The 21,528-nt window shown below is 37.7% G+C and overlaps 1 long non-coding RNA gene across 1 annotated transcript in view; it reads right to left on the reverse strand.

Annotated features, from left to right (window-relative positions):
* The window catches only part of LOC133240132 (uncharacterized), a 166,411-nt gene that overhangs the window by 31,240 nt on the left and 113,643 nt on the right, over positions 1 to 21,528 (reverse strand). Inside the window, exon 4 of the long non-coding RNA XR_009734124.1 lies at positions 20,216 to 20,320. This is a non-coding gene — a long non-coding RNA (uncharacterized LOC133240132). The remainder of the gene's footprint in view (positions 1 to 20,215; positions 20,321 to 21,528) is intronic.

Raw genomic sequence — 21,528 nt, forward strand, 5'->3', positions numbered from 1 at the left:
AAGAATAAAACCACCATATGACCTAGCAATCCCACTCCTAGGCATACACCCTGAGGAAACCAAAATTGAAAGAGACACATGTATCCCATTGTTCACTGCACCACTATTTACAATAGCTAGAACATGGAAGCGACCTAGGTGTCCACTGACAGATGAATGAACAAAGAAGTTGTGGTACATATACACAATGGAATATTACTCAGCCATAAAAAGGAACTCATCTGAGTCTGTTCTAATGAGGTGGATGAACCTAGAACCTATTATACAGAGTGAAGTGAGTCAGAAAGAGAAAGATAAATACCGTATTCTAACACATATATATGGAATATAGAAAAATAGTATCAAAGAATTTATTTACAGGGCAACAGTGGAGAAGGAGACAGAGAATGGACTTATGGACATGGGGAGAGGGGAGGAGAAGGTGAGATGCATGCTGCTGCTGCTCAGTCACTTCAGTCACGTCTGACTCTTTGTGACCCCATAGACAGCAGCCCACCAGGCTCCTCTGTCCCTGGGATTCTCCAGGCAAGAACACTAGAGTGGGTTGCCATTTCCTTCTCCAATGCATGAAAGTGAAAAGTGAAAGTCAAGTTGCTCAGTCGTGCCTGACTCTTAGGGACCCCATGGACTGCAGCCTACCAGGCTCCTACATTCATGGGATTTTCCAGGCAAGAGTACTGGAGTGGGGTGCCATTGCCTTCTCCAGGTAAGATGTATGGAAAAAGTAATATGGAAACTTACATTACCATATGTAAAATAGATAGCCAGCGGGAATTTGCTGTATGTATGGCTCAGAAAACTCAAACAGAGGCTCTGTATCAACCTAGAGGGGTGGGATGGAGAGGGAGATGGGAGGGAGGTTCAAAAGGGAGGGGATAAATGTATATGTATCGCTGATTCACCTTGAGTTTTGACAGAAAACAGCAAAATTCTGTAAAGCAATTATCCTTCAATAAAAAATAAATTTAAAAATAAATAAGCTACAAGGATATAATATACAACACAAGGATATAGTCAATATTTTATAATAATTATAAAGTATAGCTTTTGACATTACACCTCAAATGTACATAATATTGTACATTATCTATGGGCTTCCCAGGCGGCGCTAGTGGTAAAGAACCCACCTAACAGTGCAGAAGCATAAGAGACATAGAGTCAACCCCTGGGTTGATAAGATCCCCTGGAGGAGGGCATGGTAACTCACTCCAATATTCTTTTTTTTTTTTTGCCTTTTTATTTTATTTTTTTTAAATTTTACTTTATTTTTAAACTTTACAATATTGTATTAATATTCTTGACTGGAGAGTCCCAAGGACAGAGGAGCCTGGTGGGCTACAGTCCATAGGGATGCAAAGAGTCAGACATGACTGAAGCAACTTAGCATGCACGCATGCACCCACATTAACTGTAACTCAATTTAAAAGAGCACAACTCATAAGAGAAACAGTGATACACTGCACTTCATCAACATTAAAAATTTAAAGCTTCAAAACACAGAGAAAGGAAAAAGAAAGGAAAAAAAAAAGAAAATATCTGCAAATCATCTCTCTTGATAACAGCTTGCTTCCAAAATACAGAACTCATACAGTTCATTAAGAAGACAAACATCCCAAATAAAAAGTGGGCAAATATCTGAATAGCTATTTCACAAAAGAAGGTTGACATATGGCTGATAAGCACATGCCAAGATGTTTACCATTTTATGCCCTTAGAAATGTATGAGCTAAAACTACACTACTTTACACCAACTAGACAGGTAATAATAAAAAAACAGACAATAACCAGTGGAAAAACTTTTATACATCCACAGAGGAAATTTAAAATAATGTTAACCACTTTGGGGGAAAAAAATGCCAGTTTCTTGAAAATTAAACATAAAATTACCTTATGATCTACTTCTAGGAATTTACCTAAGAGAAGTGAAAATATATTTGCATACAAAGACATATGTGGCATATTTACTGCAGGCTTATTCATCATAGTCAACAACTGTTAGATAGCAATTCAAATGTCTATTAATTGACAAATGAACAAATAAGACATATTATAAACAATCCATGGAATATAGTCAGCAATAAAAAGAACTACAGATAAATGCTAAACATGGATAAAAAAACAAATGCTACATGAAAATCAGATCAGATCAGATCAGTTGCTCAGCTGTGTCCAACTCTTTGCGACCCCATGAATCACAGCACACCAGGCCTCCCTGTCCATCACCAACTCCCAGAGTTCACTCAGACTCACGTCCATCGAGTCAGTGATGCCATCCAGCCATCTCATCCTCTGTCGTCCCCTTCTCCTCCTGCCCCCAATCCCTCCCAGCATCAGAGTCTCTTCCAATGAGTCAACTCTTCGCATGAGGTGGCCAAAGTACTGGAGTTTCAGCTTTAGCATCATTCCTTCCAAAGAAATCCCAGGGCTGATCTCCTTCAGAATGGACTGGTTGGATCTCCTTGCAGTCCAAGGGACTCTCAAGAGTCTTCTCCAACACCACAGTTCAAAAGCATCAATTCTTTGGCGCTCAGCTTTCTTCACAGTCCAACTCTCACATCCATACATGACCACAGGAAAAACCATAGCCTTGACTAGACGAACCTTTGTTGGCAAAGTAATGTCTCTGCTTTTGAATATCCTATCTAGGTTGGTCATAACTTTCCTTCCAAGCACTAAGCGTCTTTTAATTTCATGACTGCAGTCACCATCTGTAGTGATTTTGGAGCCCAGAAAAATAAAGTCTGACACTGTTTCCACTGTTTCCCCATCTATTTCCCATGAAGTGATGGGACTGGATGCCATGAAAATAGCCAGAATGAAAAGACTAAATATTTTCAGATTTTATTTATATGAAATGAAAGTCGCTCAGTTGTGTCTGACTCTTTGCGACCCCATGGACTGTATAGTCCATGGAATTCTCCAAGCCAGAATACTGGACTGGGTAGCCTTTCCCTTCTCCAGGGGATCTTCCCAACCCAGGAATTGAACCAAGGTCTCCAGCACTGCAGGCTGATTCTTTACCAGCTGAGCTACAAGGGAAGCCCACAAAGGAATGTCCTCAAAAGGCAAATTTATACATACAGAAAGCAAATCAGTGGCTGCCTGGGGTTGGGATCAGAACCAAACCTACAGGCTGGCACAGGCAAACTTGGAGGGAGTGGTGAAATGTACTCAATAATTGGCTTGGGCATTGGTTACCCAACTTTTCACATTTATTAATAACCACTGAATTGTATGTACACTTACAATGTGTGATGGAATAATGACCTCCATAAAAAATATCTACATCCTAACCCCTCAAGCTTGTGAATATGCTACCTTACACAGGAAAAAAGGATCATCTAGAAGTGATTAAGGGTTCAGACTCTGAGATGGGGAGATTATCCTAAATTATCTATGTGAGTCCATAGAATTACATATGTCTGTCAAATGGAAAAGGAAAGCAGAAGATTTGGTCAGAAAGATGCAACATGTTTGATCCTCCATTTAAGCTTTGAAGATGAAGAGAGGGAACAAGGATGTCTAGAAGCTGGCAAGGGCCCTCAGCTGACAGTAAGAAATGGAAGCCTTATTCCCATAACCACAATGAATTCAACTATGCCAAGAAACTGAATGAAACTGTCCCCTACAGCCTCCAGAAAGGAATAGAACTTGGAGACATTTTAGTTTTAGTTTGGTGAGACCTATACCAGACTGTTTCTCTGCATAACTGTGAGATAATAAATTCGTGTTATTTTAAGCCCCTGCGTTTGTGGTAAACTTGTTAAGATGGCAATAGAAACACAATGCATGATGGGAGAAAAATAATTATAAGAGGACTTTTATGAATCACATCAAGGGAAAGTGTTTAAAACTGGGGAAAAAAAGACTCCATGTTCTTTCAATGTCATATACAACATAAGTTCAAATAGGGATTATTTAATTCTCTAGAAGACTGCACTGTTTTCATTTTGCTAATTTTACTTAATTAAGAGTTGAGTTTCTGTGAGGTAACATGTTAACTTAATAGATTTCTTTTTGGTAGAAAAACATTATCTCCAAAGGTTATGGCTTCGTAGCCCTGTAACGAGTCTTGACTAACCTAGCAACATTATGACAAAGAAACCTGTTTTTTAATACCTAAATACTCTGTCATTCAAATGCCCTCAGAAAACCTGTAAAATATCTCTCCTATTCCTCCACCCATAGCCCCTGGAAACCCCCGTTTTACTCTCTGTGTTCACTAGTTTGAGTTTGATTCCACACGTAAGTGATATTGCACAGTATTTTTCTTTTCAGTTTAGTTTAGTTCAGTCGCTCAGTCGTGTCTCTTTGTGACCCCATGGACCGCAGTATGCCAGGCCTCCCTGTCCATCACCAACTCCCAGAACTTACTCAAACTCATATCCATTGAGTCGGTGATGCCATCTAACCATCTCATCCTCTGCCGTCCCCTTCTCCTGCCTTCAATCTTTTCCAGCATCAGGGTTTTTTCCAATGAGTCAGTTCTTCCCATCAGGTGGCCAAAGTATTGAAGTTTTTTAGTTTCAACATCAGTCCTTCCAATGAATATTCAGGACTGATTTCCTTTATGATAGACTGGTTCAGTCTCCTTGCAGTCCAAGGGATTCTCAAGAGTCTTCAAAACCACACAGTTCAAAAGCATCAATTTTTCAGTGCTCAGCTTCCTTTATAGTCCAACTCGCACATCTATCTATATGTGACTCTAGAAAAACCATAGTCTTGACTATATGAACCTTTGTTGGCAAAGTAATATCTCTGCTTTTTAATATGCTGTCTAGGTTAGTCATGGCTTTTCTTCCAAGAAGCAAGTGTCTTTTAATTTCATGGCTGCAGTCACCATCTGCAGTGATTTTGGAGCCCCCAAAAATAAAGTCTGACACTGTTTCCACTGTTTCCCCATCTATTTCCCATGAAGTGATGGGACCAGATGCCATGATCTTCATTTTCTGAATGTTGAGCTTTAAGTCAACTTTTTCACTTTCCTCTTTCACTTTCATTAAGAGACTCTTTAGTTCTTCTTCTCTCTCTGCCATAAGGGTGGTGTCATCTGCATAGCTGAGGTTATTGATATTTCTCTCGGCAATCTTGATTCCAGCTTGTGCTTCATCCAGTCCAGCATTTCTCATGATGTACTCTGCATATAAGTTAAATCAGCAGGGTGACAATATACAGCCTTGACATACTCCTTTCCCAATCTGGAACCAGTCTGCTGTTCCATGTCCATTTCTAACTGTTGCTTCCTGACCTGCATACAGATTTCTCAGGAGGCAGGTGAGGTGGTCTGGTATTCCCATCTCTTGAAGAATTTTCCACAGTTCGTTGTGATCCACACAAAGGCTTTGGTGTAGTCAATAAAGCAGTAGATGTTTTTCTGGAACTCTCTTGCTTTTTCGATGATCCAAAGGATATTGGCAATTTGATCTCTGGTTCCCCTGCCTTTTCTAAATCCAGCTTGAACATCTGGAAGTTTTTCTTTTCCTGACTTACTTCCCTTAAAATAATACCCTCTAGGTCCATCTACGTTGTCACAACTGTCACAATTTCTTTCTTTCTTAAGGGTGAGTTGCATATATTTCATTGTGCTATGTGCGTGGATATTTATATATATAACACAATTTCTTATCCATTCATACATCAAAGGACAAATTTAGGTTGTTTCAACATCTTAGTTACATAAATACTTCTGCAATGAACACAGGGATGTTTATATTTGTTTGAGCTAGTGTTTTTTTTTATTTTCTCTGAATAAACAGCCATAAGTAAAATTGCTGGATCAAATGATAGTTCTAGTTTTAATTTTTCAATGAACTTACATACTGTATCCATAGTGGCTGCACCAATTTACATTCTTACCAATGGCACACAAGAGTCTCCTTTACTCTGCATCCTTACTAATGCTTGTTTCACACCTTTTTGACAATAGCCCTTCCAGCAGGTATGAGGTGATACCTCATTGTGGTTTTGATTTGCATTTCCCTGATGAATAGTGGTTTTGAGCACCTTTTAGAGAAACTATTTAGTTCCTCTGCCCATTTTTAAAATGGATTTTTTTTGTTTTGTGGTTTTCCATTATTCAGTTGCATGAGTTCTTTATACATTTTGGAGACTAGACCCTTATTTGATACATAGCTTGCAAAAATCTTCCATGCTGTAGGCTTCCTTTTTATCTTGCTGATTATTTCTTTTGCTATGCAGTGGATCTGTTTATATTTCCATGGTTACTTCTCTTTTTAAAGATCTCCTAGGTAGAATTTTTAGTTTTAACACATTTCTACAGCCAAGGCTTTATTCTTCTTCCTCAGACTAGATTCCTGTGCCTGTAACAGAAGCCCCAGTAAACAATTATGCTTCCTATTAATTGTGTATTATTACAAAGTCCCTCAAATGATGGGCAGTGCCCTATATCTAGCATTTTGTGTACATTTCTAATCCTCATATCAAACTTAAAATACAGGAACTATTATGTCAAATTTTTTTAATCACTGATGAAGAAACTTTGGCCAAGAGAAGTTATGCAACTTATGTCTAAGGTCACACAGTTAACATCCACATCCAGCTCTATTTAAAGCCTCAGGCTCTGTTCTTTCCATTAAAAGGCAAGAACTGGGAGGCCTGAATTCTGGAGCAGCTTTGTGATCTGGAGTTAATCATTTTACCTCTCAAAACCTTTGTTTCTTCAACAGTAAGAGCACATGGTCAGACTAAGTTATATTGAGTATCTTTTCAACCTGAAGTGCAGACACAGTGCATGTTACCTGTTTACACTGCATCCATGTTGCTCTCATCAGGAGATCCTCTGATGAAAAATAAAGGAAATTTGGGATGCAAACTTCCTCTCAACTTTTTAACCAGGGCAGCTTGCCTTCCTCTCTAGAAAGTATATATCACACAGCCATATTAAAATGGGCCTAGGGATGGGGAGGTAGGAAAGAGGTTCTAGAGGGAGGGAATATATGTATACACATGACTGATTCAGGTTGCTGTAGAGCAGAAACTAACACAACACTGTACAGCAGTTATATTCCAACAAAAAATAAAATAACCCTAGGATTTTACTACTGACTCCCATAGATGTGCATTTTGGTTGCATGAATAGATAATGTTAGATAAAATGTTTGGATTAAAATAATATTTGCTTTAAAATCCACATTCATGATGTTTAAAAATCCATGTTCATGTTTTATATTTCAAACAATATGATGTTTCAAAATGTATATAATTAGCTTTCAAAATATTTTTTCATTTAATTTGAGAATCAGTGTGTTTAATAGGTCTTAAATGAAAAACAATTTTTTTTCTTAAGCATGAAAGCATTGTTAGGTAAATGCTAACTCCAAAATTAAATTAAAGTATTAAGAAAGAGATTGCAATAAAAATAGACTTCAATCTAAAGGGGAAAAAATAGCAGTTAAGACTGGACTTACAGTAAGTTACATGTACCCACTTGAAGCTGAGTTTAACAAAATATGATTTATGTGCACAGCATTTTTGCTACATAATTTATGAAGCAAAAAAGTGGAATGTAGTCAGCATATGGTGACTTGGTTTGGAAGAGAGAATTTAAGCATAATAATTCAGCCTCTAGTTTATGCCTTATTTGAATAAAGTATCTGTCTTCTCTCTGCCTGCTCCCACCCTCAGGACTCAATCCCTTATAAAAACACACTATCACATTTTATGTATTTTCTGCATTGCTTTCATTATTTATTGTTTTTGACCTTAGAAAAGCAAAGGCTTCTTATTATGCACTTTTCTTTCATAGGATTCAAGTAGTGTGCAGTATGCCTCACCTAAAATATATAACTAGCAGGGTTGGTTGTTTTTATTTCCAAATCCCAGCTTTCTCAGGGTCCTTTGTGAAATAAAGAGAAAGAATAGAGAAAAACTGGTTCTGGCAACTCTGTTTCATTATTTCAGACATGCATGGCCTCCTATATAATTTGCTTATTGATCTCAATAATGAAGACCAGAAAATTACATCCTCTCTCCTCTATGGAGCCTATGAATCACAGATTGCTCAACCACTGTCAAATTAAACCACCTTTCCTGTGACTGATAAAGGATTCACACAGAAACTAAAATGATCATCAGCCTTCTGTTGAACCCAGTATATCACTTATGCTAATTATAGTTAACATCACTCTAGATAGCTGTGCCACCTCCCTCAAGTCAATTCAAGAAATTGTCCTCCTTTTCAACCACTACTATTTCCATAAGGTTTGAATACTGTCATTTATGAAGAAGATTATGCTAGATATTTTTCTTTCCTAGAGAAGAGATTCTCAAAAACAATTAAAATAAAAGTCAAGTCAGACAAAGGGCATTGGAAGACGGTGGTTTCTGGTGGTATAAAAGCTTCCAGCTGACACTGAAACTACTGTTTCTAACACACAAATATTTGAACATTCAAGGTTTAAAGAATAAATAGAATTATTCCATCGTATTCCTACAATTAAACTCAGACTGAGGTCAATCTTCAGAAGTAGGCTCTCACTCTAAATCATACAATTATACCAAAAAGCTGAATGGTTGCAGGGACAGAACTAACAGTAGAATCTGGACTCCCAGTACTGCAGCACCCAGAAGTGTGTTGCTCATTCAGAAGTCCACAAAGGAGAGCAGTATTTATGAAACTGACTCAAGGGTTAAAAGCTAAAAATTTATCTATGTCCACTCTTCTCATCATATGAAGAATAATGATATAAATTATAATGAACAGTTTTAAAGGGAATTGTTCTTAAAACCAGATAAATTACTTTGGACAAGTTTCTTATATTTCCCTGAACTTCAATTTCCTTACCTAAACCTCAGGGGCTTATGATGTACATGTTTTTAATAATCCTAACTTTCTATATTTTAGTGCCTGCATAATGTTTAAAGCCCATCTTAATTCTAAAATTTAAAAATAATTCTTAAAGATTTCAATGAGCTTGGATAAACTTCATATTACATTTACATATATTTATGTAATTTTTCATGCAAATTTAAATGTATTACTTCTGCCCAGGAGATCGTACATTGGAAGACTCATCTATGCTAGGAAAATACTTAACCTATTAACATACATCTCCTGAGATCCAAATCAATTTCAATATCAATCCTCTTGGTCAGGAAATTCTCCCTTTTGTTGATTTAATTAAGTTTCTGTTTAAACACTCTTCACTAAAGATGAAGAATGTTAGCTGCCATCCTGTTTAAAATAATTTATTTCAAGTTTAAATTTCATCAATAACTAATTTCTATAACCTTGTTTTATCAAAATAGTATGACACCATTTCTTTAACTATAAAATCACTTGAACTATTTATGTCTTTTAAAAATGCGAAACCTATGACAGATAATATAGATATCATATTATATAAAGAACAATGCAGATGAACTGAATGGCCCCTTCTTATATGAATTAAACAAAAAGGAAAGCTGGAATACATTTTAGAAAAATATAAAATGAAATGGACACATTTAAAGAAGAAATAAAATCAATTCTACATAAATTACTCCAGAAAAGAGAAGAGGAAAAACTATTTCCCAATTCATTCTCTGATTTAAAAACATATAAAAACATTATAAGAAACTATAGGCGATATCCTTAAGAACACCGACACAAAAATCTCAACGAACTTGTAGGAAATTGAACCAATTAAATATAAAAATGATAATACATCACAACCAAGTGAGGTTCATTTCAGGAACCCAAGCCCATTTCAACGTGTGAAAATCAACTAATGTAATTCATCACATTAATAGACCATACAAGAAAAACCATATGATCATCTCGATAGTTGCAAGAAAGTCATTCAACAAAATTCAACACCTATTTCTGATTTAAAATGAAATGAAACAAACATACAAAAACTCTCAGCAAACAAATGAGGGATATCTACTGTCAAAGAAGTCTTCAGCTAGTAGCACACTTAATGCTGAAAAATTCAAAGTTTTCTCCTTTAATTGGGAATCAAAGATGTATATTCTCATCACTCCTAGCAAACAGCTTGGTGATACTTGCACAATATGCAAGAAAAAGAAATAAAAAGTACACAGATTGGAAAAGGAGGTATAAAATGATCTTTATTCTCAGACAACCTGACTGTCTACAGAGGAAATAAAAAAAATACCTACCAAAAAAAATTTTTTTAAAGTAGTATATGAATTTAGCAAGATTCCAGGATATAAGGAGCCAAATATCAAATGTATTTCTATGTGTTAACAATAATTTAAAATTAACTTTAAATGATGCTGTTTACAAAGGCATCAATAAATCAAATACTTAGGGATAAAACTAACAGTAAAATATGTGTAAGATTTACCTATTCCAAATTACCAAACACTGATGAAATATGTATAAGAACTAAATAAATGAGGAGATACACTACCTTTTTATATCAGAGACTCCATATTGCTTATATATCAACTCAACACTAAATAGACCTATGGATTCAGTTCATAGAAGGCTCTTTTTTTTTTTTAAAGAAACTGACAACTGATTCTAAAATTCATGAAGAAAAAAATCACCTACAATATTCAAAACAACTTTGAAAAAAACCAAAGGTGTATGAGACAAAGCAAAGAGTTGCAGGTAGAAAGATGAGCAAATCAAAAGTCCTAACAACATACTCGGAGAAGGCAATGGCACCCCACTCCAGTACTCTTGCCTGGAAAATCCCATGGACGGAGGAGCCTGAGGCTGCAGTACATGGGGTCGAGAAGAGTTGGACACAACTGAGAGACTTCACTTTCACTTTTCACTCTCATGCATTGGAGAAGGAAATGGTAACCCACTCCAGTGTTCTTGCCTAGAGAATCCCAGGGGCACGGGAGTCTGGTGGGCTGCCGTCTATGGAGTCGCACAGAGTCGGACACAACTGAAGTGACTTAGCAGCAGCAGCAACAACATACTAAGCATGACTTGGACTGAACAAAGCTTAATTTAAACACAACTTTGTGTGTTGAAAAGCACAGATCTCCCAGCATCTTAATTAGCAGTCACTATCACATATGTTGACTGAAACAAAAGAAAAGCACAATGTGAGTAGTGAGTTAAGCTTTATTCGAAGCAGAATGAGGACTATGGCCAGGAGACAGCCTCTCAGATAGCTCTGAGGAACTGCTTTGAAGAGGTCAGGGTGGGGGAGTCCTGCATACGTGATTTTGGTGAAGGGGGTATGTACAGTCAAGCACGCATTCTGGCAGAAGGCTGTTGCTAGTCACAAGAAGGCTGCTGCTGTGAGGAGCAGATCTCTCCATTAAAGATTTAAAATCTCCATTAACGATTGTAGTGTTTTTCTAGATATGGGAGGATGCAGGAAACTGGGCTCATAAAATCTCTTGCAAAATACCTAACTATCTGAAGAACTGTTCTGCTAGTTTTTCCCAGAGCAGACTGCCTCATTCCTAATTTCTGTCGTGAACTCCTGGCCTGTGGTGAAGGTCAGCGACTACAGTGGTTAGTGAATTCCTTCTTGTAGTGTCAGATGACAATTTTTAGTTGGCACATACATAACTAAGCTATTGGATTATTGGTTCAATGACATATTCTGGTGGAAGAGATTCTGCATCTTGAAAAGAGGATTTATTTTACTATCTTGTAAAAGATGCTGAGACAAACATCCATATGATGATGAACTATGAATTTAGTCACCGCTCTCAGGTTTCCTTAAAATTTATGATGGCGGAAATCAACAACTTTTCAGAAGAAAGGAAAAGAGACAGGCACACATCAAAGAGAAAGATTAGACAGGATTATAAAAGGGTGGACTTCCCTGGTGGCTCAGCTGGTAAAGAATCTGCTTTGAGAATCCCGCAATGAGGGAGACCTGGGTTTGATCCCTGGGTTGGGAAGATCCCCGGAAGGAGGGCATGGCAACCCACTTCAGTATTCTTGCCTGGAGAATCCCCATGGACAGAGGAGCCTGGTGGGCTACAGTCCATGGGGTCACAAAGAGTCGAACATGACTGAGTGACTAAGCACATACAAGATATGGCATGGGTGTTACACTGCTGAAGAAAACTAACATTTTGATATTTTGGGTAGATTTTTAGAATAGATAAGCAACACATTGCTGAATGGTGGAGTCAGTGAATAGTTCCCAAGCAGAAAAAGAACCAAAAAAAAAAAAAGAGAGAGAGAGAGAGCAAACAGAAATTTATATAGAAAAGTTGATCAAAATTAATTTTGGATGTCAATTATATTTAGTAAATGTGTGAAAAGAAAATCTTTTACTAGCTCTGTTTTAGGGCTATAATGGATAGCATGTCAAAGTCAATTGTTAATAATACTCTTTATCATTTTTTGGAAGGGCAGTACTGCTTTATTCACAGGAAATTACTTTCTATTTTAAGTCCTCACTGTCCAGTTTTGCACTGTCTAGGAGATTTGTTAACCACTAATAAACAAATTAATCAATTCTTCCTGTTTCTCCCCCTAGAGATCTGGTGTCAGGGTTGGGCATGGCTTAACAAACAGCTCAGTCAGCAATCTATGAGTCCATCTACCCTGGGAGCTGACTGCCAGCCTCTGCTCAGAGGTCCCTTCCCCACACAAATGTGCTCTCTGCCACATACTTTATATTTTAAATCAAATGATTCCAGACACATCCTCTAAAATTTGAATAAAATCTGGCTAGTCCTTTTTTGTGACACAGATTTACCACACAGAAGCACTGCCACATTTATGCAACCAGAATCTACCCTCTTGAGGCTTTTCCTAAATTTAAAGTTACCCAGAAAGTGAAGGGGAACTAAAAAGCCTCTTGATGAAAGTCAAAGTGGAGAGTGAAAACGTTGGCTTAAAGCTCAACATTCAGAAACGAAGATCATGGCATCTGGTCCCATCACTTCATGGGAAATAGATGGGGAAACAGTGGAAACAGTGTCAGACTTTATTTTTCTGGGCTCCAAAATCACTGCAGATGGTGACTGCAGCCATGAAATTAAAAGACGCTTACTCCTTGGAAGGAAAGTTATGACCAACCTAGATAGCATATTGAAAAGCAGAGACATTACTTTGCCAACAAAGGTTTGTCTAGTCAAGGCTATGTTTTTTCCTGTGGTCATGTATGGATGTGAGAGTTGGACTGTGAAGAAGGCTGAGCGCCGAAGAATTGATGCTTTTGAACTGTGGTGTTGGAGAAGACTCTTGAGAGTCCCTTGGACTGCAAGGAGATCCAACCAGTCCATTTTAAAGGAGATCAGCCCTGGGATTTCTTTGGAAGGAATGATGCTAAAGCTGAAACTCCAGTACTTTGGCCACCTCATGAGAAGAGTTGACTCATTGGAAAAGACTCTGATGCTGGGAGGGATTGGGGGCAGGAGGAGAAGGGGACGACAGAGGATGAGATGGCTGGATGGCATCACTGACTCGATGGATGTGAGTCTGAGTGAACTCTGGGAGTTGGTGATGGACAGGGAGGCCTGGTGTGCTGTGATTCATGGGGTCGCAAAGAGCCGGACACGACTGAGCGGCTGAACTGAACTGAACTGAACTGCCAAGTTGGTTACTGTTCATGACTCAGCTTCTTTACCGTGTATGACTCAGATCATTTACGCCCTCATGGAACTTGCTTACTGAATATCTGCATACCTGATTTGAACCCAATTAGCTATTCTCACCGGAGAAGGCAGTGGCAACCCACTCCAGTACTCTTGCCTGGAAAATCCCATGGACGGAGGAACCTGGTAGGCTGCAGTCCATCGGGTCGCTAAGAGTCAGACACGACTGAGTGACTTCACTTTCACTTTTCACTTTCCTGCATTGGAGAAGGAAATGGCAACCCACTCCAGTGTTCTTGCCTGGAGAATCCCAGGGACGGCGGAGCCTGGGGGGCTGCTGTCTATGGGGTTGCACAGAGTCGGACACGCCTGGAGCGACTTAGTAGTTAGTAGTAATAGTAGTAGCTATTCTCAGTGGTTTATATATTCCCCTTTTGGCCAGGCATGTCAAAGATTATAAATGTTCCATAACTTGCTCTTAATTTTGTTAGTTGGAGAAGGTTCTCTATATGTAAATGAGTTAAGTACAGTTAAGGAACAAGGTAACTTTGTATCTTAAATTTGCTGTCTGATAGGCCAGCCAATTTAGAAAATAAATTCATCGGAATTTCTCACTTTATCCACAAACCTGGTCAGTTGCATATGTTAATATATTCCTCCCTTGATTTATCTGACCTGCACTCTTCCTGTTTTTTCCTGTAATCTGTCCTTTTATATTAATGTGTCAGTATCTTTGAAGGTTCTAACCTAAACCCTATTCTTTTCCTATCTTTACATTCTCTCTGGCTAATCATTAATATCTACTCAGTTGACTTTAATTACGATGCACATTATTAACTACAATGTATTAATCTTTAAAAAATAAATCTTTTTTTCTATACCTCTACTCATCTGTTTGCTCAAGCACTCTATTGAGATGGCGGGTCTATTCTGAAGAGTTCTTTCTTCTGACCCTAAGGTCTGACTGCGTCTGTAGCTAAGAGTGGACTTCCCAGACCACTAACTTGCAGATTTCAGTTTTCTGTCTTCCAAGGAAACAACAGAATAGTGTAGAGTTCTTAGAGCAGCAATGCCCAATAGAAATATAGTGTGCTGCACATGTATAATTCATGTTTCCAATATTCACATTAATAAACTTTAAAGAAACATGTGACATTTTAATAATATTTTATCTAACCAAATATATTTTAACATGTACTCATTATTTTTTAAAAAATAATAATCTATCTTACATTCTCTTTTTGGTACTTAAGTTTTCTGTTCTGATGTGTTTTCACTCTTAGAGTGCATCTGCATTCTGGGTAGCCATATGTAAGTGTCAATAGGCTTGTGGCTGCCACACTAGACAGTTCTTTTTTTAGGGTCTTAGCAGAATCAATCATCTGTTCCTGAAAAAGACAAGACTCACTATTCACATACCAAGGATTACGGAGTCAAAGCCCCAAGTCAGATTCAGAGTGCCAAAGCTTGCTTTAAAGAGGTAATCTTTTCTTTTACCAGGGAACTAACTCTAGATATGAGTCTAGAATTTGATTCAGAGTACACTTCAAGGGACTAAAGTTTAGGGTGTAGGCTTGACCTACAGTGATTAATACACGAAAGGAGAGGTTGAAAGATCTTGCAACTGAGTCATGACAGACACTCTGAATTATAACATAGTGGAGCGTTGACACCACTTGGCTTTTAGATAATGTATCTGTTAGAGTCATGAAGTTACCTGTCTTTAGAATCACCAAGAGCCAGTTCTAAGATAATTTAATTGACTCCAACACTACAGTCATTATGATATGCGACCTATGGGAATAGATATCAAATACTCTGCTGGAAAACAAATTACATCATTTTATGAAGTTATCCATTTAAGAGTGACTACAAAAGCCATGAAATTACCCTGTTCTCTATATTCTTGTTTTCTAGATTTATTTTTATTCACAAACTAATGTTTAAAAAGGTAATTTAACTTTTGGGATGAAAGTAATAATTCTACATTAAAATATACTAGCTTTTGTATTATAACTCTAAGCTTATATCTAATGTAGTAACAGTATTAAGCTTAAAATGACTGCCTGGGTTCATATCCTAGGCTCACTACTTAGTAGCTGTGTGACTTTAAGCAAGTCACTGAACCGTTTTGACTTTTGGTGACTTGTTTGCAAAACAAAACAATTCTATACCTTCTTCTTAGGGTTGATGTGAAGATTTTATGAGTCAATAGGTATAAAGTACTGCAAAAGTCCTTGCTACAGAGTAAATGCTCAATTTATTATCATTTTTGAATGCTTACTATATGCTAGAGACAAGGAGAATGCTGCACTTGAGTAATTAAATCGGATAATGCTTGTACACACATTATCCCATTTAATCCACATAATAACTCTGGGATATAGCTGCCTCCATCTTGCTTGGAGAAATTTGCTCAAGGTCACGCCATCAGACAGTGGTCAAGTTAACACATCGAAGGTCAAAGCCAGTGAAGACAAATCTTCAGTGATCTTAACATCTCTTCATAGCCTTTTTTTTCTGAGATTTCTCAGAATCTTTTAGTCGGTTCATGTCATCTACTTAGTCCACTCTCCAGAAATCATGAGATCAGATCTGAATCTCAGTCTTGTCCTTGATGCCACTGGGAATTGAAATCCTTTCATAGAATATATACCAGTATAAAGCTTGATTCTTCCAGAGCTCTGTGAGCCATCTCAATTTCGCCGATGAATACCTGTTCCAGCTTACACTGTAGATACTACTCCCCTGAATTTTTTTTCTGTTTTATTCAAAAGAGTTTGCACACTTTTATCCTTTTGAGAACAAGATTTTCTGCAAATCCATCTGAGACCTACAATATATGCATGTGGATTTTGTTCTGAAAGTAAATGCACCACTCTGCCCTTCAGCTTTTCCACAAAGTCTCAAGTGTATCAAAGTTTGTTACCTCAGGGGTTGAATGCCACTTTTACATCATCAAATATTTATCCACATACTTTTCAAAGTATTGTCACAGAAGTATTTTCTCTGCAGCAAGACTTAACTTTCAATATTCAATTAGATGGTTAGTTGTGTTGTATTTATTTCACATCACATTACCATTGCTTCCTATCAGACGTCCTGCTCTGAGCTGAGTCAGATATTAACAGTAAAATCTCTGCAGTAAAATTAATGCAGCCAGATGACCCGAGATGACAACATCATGGTTCAGGAAGGACTTATAGCTACTTGAGGGAGACGACCATATCACATCATACTGTCTTTGAACCCCAACTACCTAAGAGGCTGACCATTAGTACACACTCAATAGTGTTTCATAAATGAATGAATGACTTAAATGTTTGCCCCCCCCAAAATTCACTTACTAAAAATAAAGCAAAACCAGACATTTAAAAATTACTGATCTTATTTTTCCCCCAAGAGAAGTTTTCACATGTAAAGAGAGAAGACTAAGACAATAAGGTTGATTTTTATTTTTATTTCTAATGTATACAAGTAGATTTACTATTCATCAAGTGCTTATTGAGACCTAACTAAATATCAGGAGTTTTGCTGGATACTGGTCACCTGGGCAAGCAAAACCAGAAATGTCTTCCTGGCCTATATCCTGCTTATTGTCTTGAGTGCATGTGTGTGAAACCCCAGCATAAAAACCCTAAACTGCCCTTCAATGAAAGCCCAAAATGGTCCAGGTGATGATGGGCATAATGTGATACTAAAAACTGCAACTAGAGTGACTGCAACATATTCACTGTGAAATAGTGCAATCCGTTGGAAGAGACCCTGATGCTGGGAAAGACTGAGGGTGGGAGGAGAAGGGGACGACAGAGGATGACACGGTTGGATGGCATCACCAACTCAATGGACATGAGTTTGAGTAAATTCTGGGAGTTGGTGATGGACAGGAGGCCTGGCGTGCTGCAGTCCATGGGGTCGCAAAGACTCGGACACGACTGAGTGACTGAACTGAACTGATAGTCCCTTATATATTAAAAGAAAAAGATACATGTCTATGTTTTTGGTTTACCACTGTACTTTGGATAACATAACATTCTTTTTTTTTTTTAATACTGATTTTTTTTAAATTTTATTTTATTTTTAAACTTTACAATATTGTGTTAGTTTTGCCAAATATCGAAGTATATATTTTTGAAAAACTGATTTTAACAGATTAAGAACTTAGATTTATCGTAGTCTGCGTTTTAAGCTTTCTATTAAGATTTTTATGTGGATAACATAAGATTCTTTTTTTGTGTGTTTTTTGTTTTATATGCAGCGCATTGATGGGTTTAATATATCCTATTTCCTTCTGTTAAGATTTTTATGTGGATAACATAACATTCTTAAAAGTGAATAAGAATCTTTTAAAAATAAAAATCTTAACAAAAAGCTTAAAACACAAAAAACTACGATAAATCTAAGTTCTTAATCCATTAAAATCAGTTTTTCAAAAATATATACTTTATCAATTTTCTTATAAGAGAATACAGTACTTCTTCATTAACAAAACATTTCCAAACCTTAATCACTGATGCTTGATTAAACTATTAATAATGTGTTCTTAGAAACCACAGACAGTAAATGATTAATATCTACATTTATAATAGAGTAAGATAATAATTACAGCAAATCTATTCAAAAACACATACAAAATTTTATATATGTACAACAACTATAGGTCCTGAGGTAAAGTTGAGTTATTTAAAAAATGAATTTTAAAAGAAAATAAATTTAATTATCAACATAAACACTGTGAAATGGAGTTGGTATCTTTTGAAAACAGAGTCTGGCATTTTCTCATGTGGTTAAACACAGAGTTAAAATAGAATCAACAATTTCACTCTCACACTTACACACCCCAGAGAAATAAAAACGATGTCCACTCAAAAATAAGGACAAAAATGTTCATAGAAGCATTACTCATAGTATATAAAAGTGGAAACAACTCACATGTCTATCTGATGTACAGATCAATGAGGTATATCCATACAGTGGAGTATTGTTCAGTAAAAAATAAAAGGAACAAATTACTGACACATATTACTACATAAATGAACCTTTAAAATGGTATGCTAAGTGAAACAAGTCAGTCACCAAGGGCCACATACTGTGTGATTCCATTTATATCAAGTGTCAAGAATAAGCAAACCTACAGTGTCAAAAAGCAACCGAAAGTGGTTCCCTGGGCCCGGGAATAACAGAGGATGGGGCAGCGTCTAGGGCTGCAGGGTTTCCCTTATGAGTAACAGTTTTTCTAAAATGGTGGTGAGAGTTGCACAACTATGACATACGAACAACTGACCTACACGCTTTGAGCGGGTGAACTGTGTGGTACATGAATTATTACAACAAAGCTATTTTTTAAGAAAGCAGAGAAATAGAAAAGCAAGTCACTCTTAGATGAGAGAAACTTTCATTTCCCTCCAGATTTGTTTAAAGATCTTGCCAAAGTGTATTGTATGTAACACACTGAATTAATATAAAGGATTTGAATAATACCAGTTCTTAACCATACTTTAATAATTCTTAATAAAAAATATATGCTAGAGGAACGCTGTTCAATATATAATCACTCTTTGCATGGGTTACAATGTTTTTAAATAACATTCAAACACTGTAGTCATGAGAAGTCTTTGAAATGAATATTCCCCTTACAGAAATATATCCTTTGGAAATAATTAAGCATATGTATAATTATTTCATTTCAAAATGTTTGTTAATATTCTCTACAATAGTAAAATCTAAGACAACCAAAATGTCCAGCAATAAGTATTAGGTTAGATAATCTCACATCATTCACTGAGGTAATATGTACTCATTTAAAAAATATTATGGGAATAACTATTGAAATAAAAATGCATATAATACAGAACTGGGGACAAAAATAGGTTTGAAGTCAGTGTATACAGTATAGCATATTCAAAAGCAGAGACATTACCTTGCCAACAAAGGTTCGTCTAGTCAAGGCTATGGTTTTTCCTGTGGTCATGTATGGATGTGAGAGTTGGACTGTGAAGAAGGCTGAGAGCCGAAGAATTGATGCTTTTGAACTGTGGTATTGGAGAAGACTCTTGAGAGTCCCTTGGACTGCAAGGAGATCCAACCAGTCCATTCTAAAGGAGATCAGCCCAGGGATTTCTTTGGAAGGAATGATGCTGAGGCTGAAACTCCAGTACTTTGGCCACCTCATGTGAAGAGTTGACTCGTTGGAAAAGACTCTGATGCTGGGAGGGATTGGGGGCAGGAGGAGAAGGGGACGACAGAGGATGAGATGGCTGGATGGCATCACCAACTCGATGGATGTGAGAACTCCGGGAGTTGGTGATGGACAGGGAGGCCTGGCATGCTGCGTTTCACGGGGTCTCAAAGAGTCAGACACGACTGAGCAACTGAACTGAACTGAACTGATACAGTATGAACCTTTTTTATAAAGATAGGCACAGAAAATTATCTGATATTATTGGGGTGGCATAATCATGTGACTATGGATATATATCTTTTCTTTTGCTTCTCTATACTTTCCTATAATGGCTTTCTGTTGATTTGTTAATCCACAAGATATTTTTCATTGCCTTTTAAATAACTAAATAGCATATTAGTTTTTACAGCAACAAGCCCAAGGCATTGTGTCCCTTCACAATATTTCAGCCAAGAGGTTAACTCAGGTTACTCTGAAGGAAGATGATAAGAAATGGTGAGCCTGGTGGAATAAATACAAAGTCAGAGCGACATTGTTACCTACCTGTCTTTCCATGAGAGACGAATATTCATCATGAACTGATGAATGGTACTTACCATTGCTCATCCATCTTTGTCCAGTCAATCCTGACCTCATACCATCCTAATCCTGTGGGGAAAAAGTGACAGACTGTGTATATCAAACAAAATTTCCAGTTGTAAGCAACAGAAAATGAGTTTGGCTCTTCTAAGCCCACGAAAGATTCTGGAAGTACGTAGGGGACTCACAGAGGTAAGAAGACCTGCTTAGAAAACCAGCAAGAACCAAAGGGCTTCTAGAAGCCAAGACACAACAAACCCCAAGATGGGATACAACCATCCACTATGCCTTCATGTCCAGGTGGGAAGGTTAGAAGGCCTATCCTGGTCCTTTTCTGAATATGACCTTCCTGAAGCAAAAGTCTGTGAAGTTCAGGAAACATGCCTGCCCAGAGTCCATCCCTACCTTCTTGAGCAAGCTCTGGCTGGATATACAGGACCCCAGAATTCCCTTCACAAATACCCTGAGCCTGTGCAGATCTCTTCACAGCCTCGACACACTCAAGAGTGGACCACACACGGAAGTGGCCAACATACAGCTTCATGTTGGGAAATATGAATTTCCCAAGGAGGATTAATTAAATTGACCCCAGCGTTATTAACTGAGTAAGGATGGTCCTCTCCCTCCTGAGAGAATGCATATTTGCATCTGCAGGCCAGGGTGTCCACGTGCATGGGCACGAAGCTCCCAACAAAGCAGGGCTGAGCTTGGAGCAGGAAGAGAAAGAGGGGGTCAGCAGACCAGGGCCAAGCACCAGGATCCACTCTCCCCAAGCTTTCAAAATCCAGCCCGCAACTCCGAGGGCTCTCAGAATTCTAATTCAATCCTGGCCAGCTGGGTTTTAATGAAAATTACATTTGTCAAGGTATAAGAATAGAAATACATTATTAAGCAGTTTCCTTAGATAGATTTACAATGTTTAAATATTTAGTTGTACAGGATGTGGGCCTCTGTGTACCGCTGGGCCTAGCAAATGCTGCTGGCAGCAGACTCAGCGCACAGAACTATATTCTCATCATTCCTTTATTTTTTTTTCTCAAGATTCATTTTTCCCCAGATTCAGTTAAATTGACTGAGCCCAGGTAATGAGCTACACCCTTGCTGCCAGGCACTAGGAAGAAGGGGACCAGGCCCTTTACGGTTTCCATGGTGGGGGGCGAGGCCCTGTGACCCCAGGACCACACGTGACAGTGAGAGCCATGAAGCTCACGCGAGCAGCCAAAGGGACCCAACACAGATGCACGTTCTTTCAGGAGGAAGAAGCCCACCCTTACTCA

This window comes from Bos javanicus, chromosome 27, assembly GCF_032452875.1.
Source record: "Bos javanicus breed banteng chromosome 27, ARS-OSU_banteng_1.0, whole genome shotgun sequence".
Taxonomy (NCBI): Eukaryota; Metazoa; Chordata; class Mammalia; order Artiodactyla; family Bovidae; genus Bos; species Bos javanicus.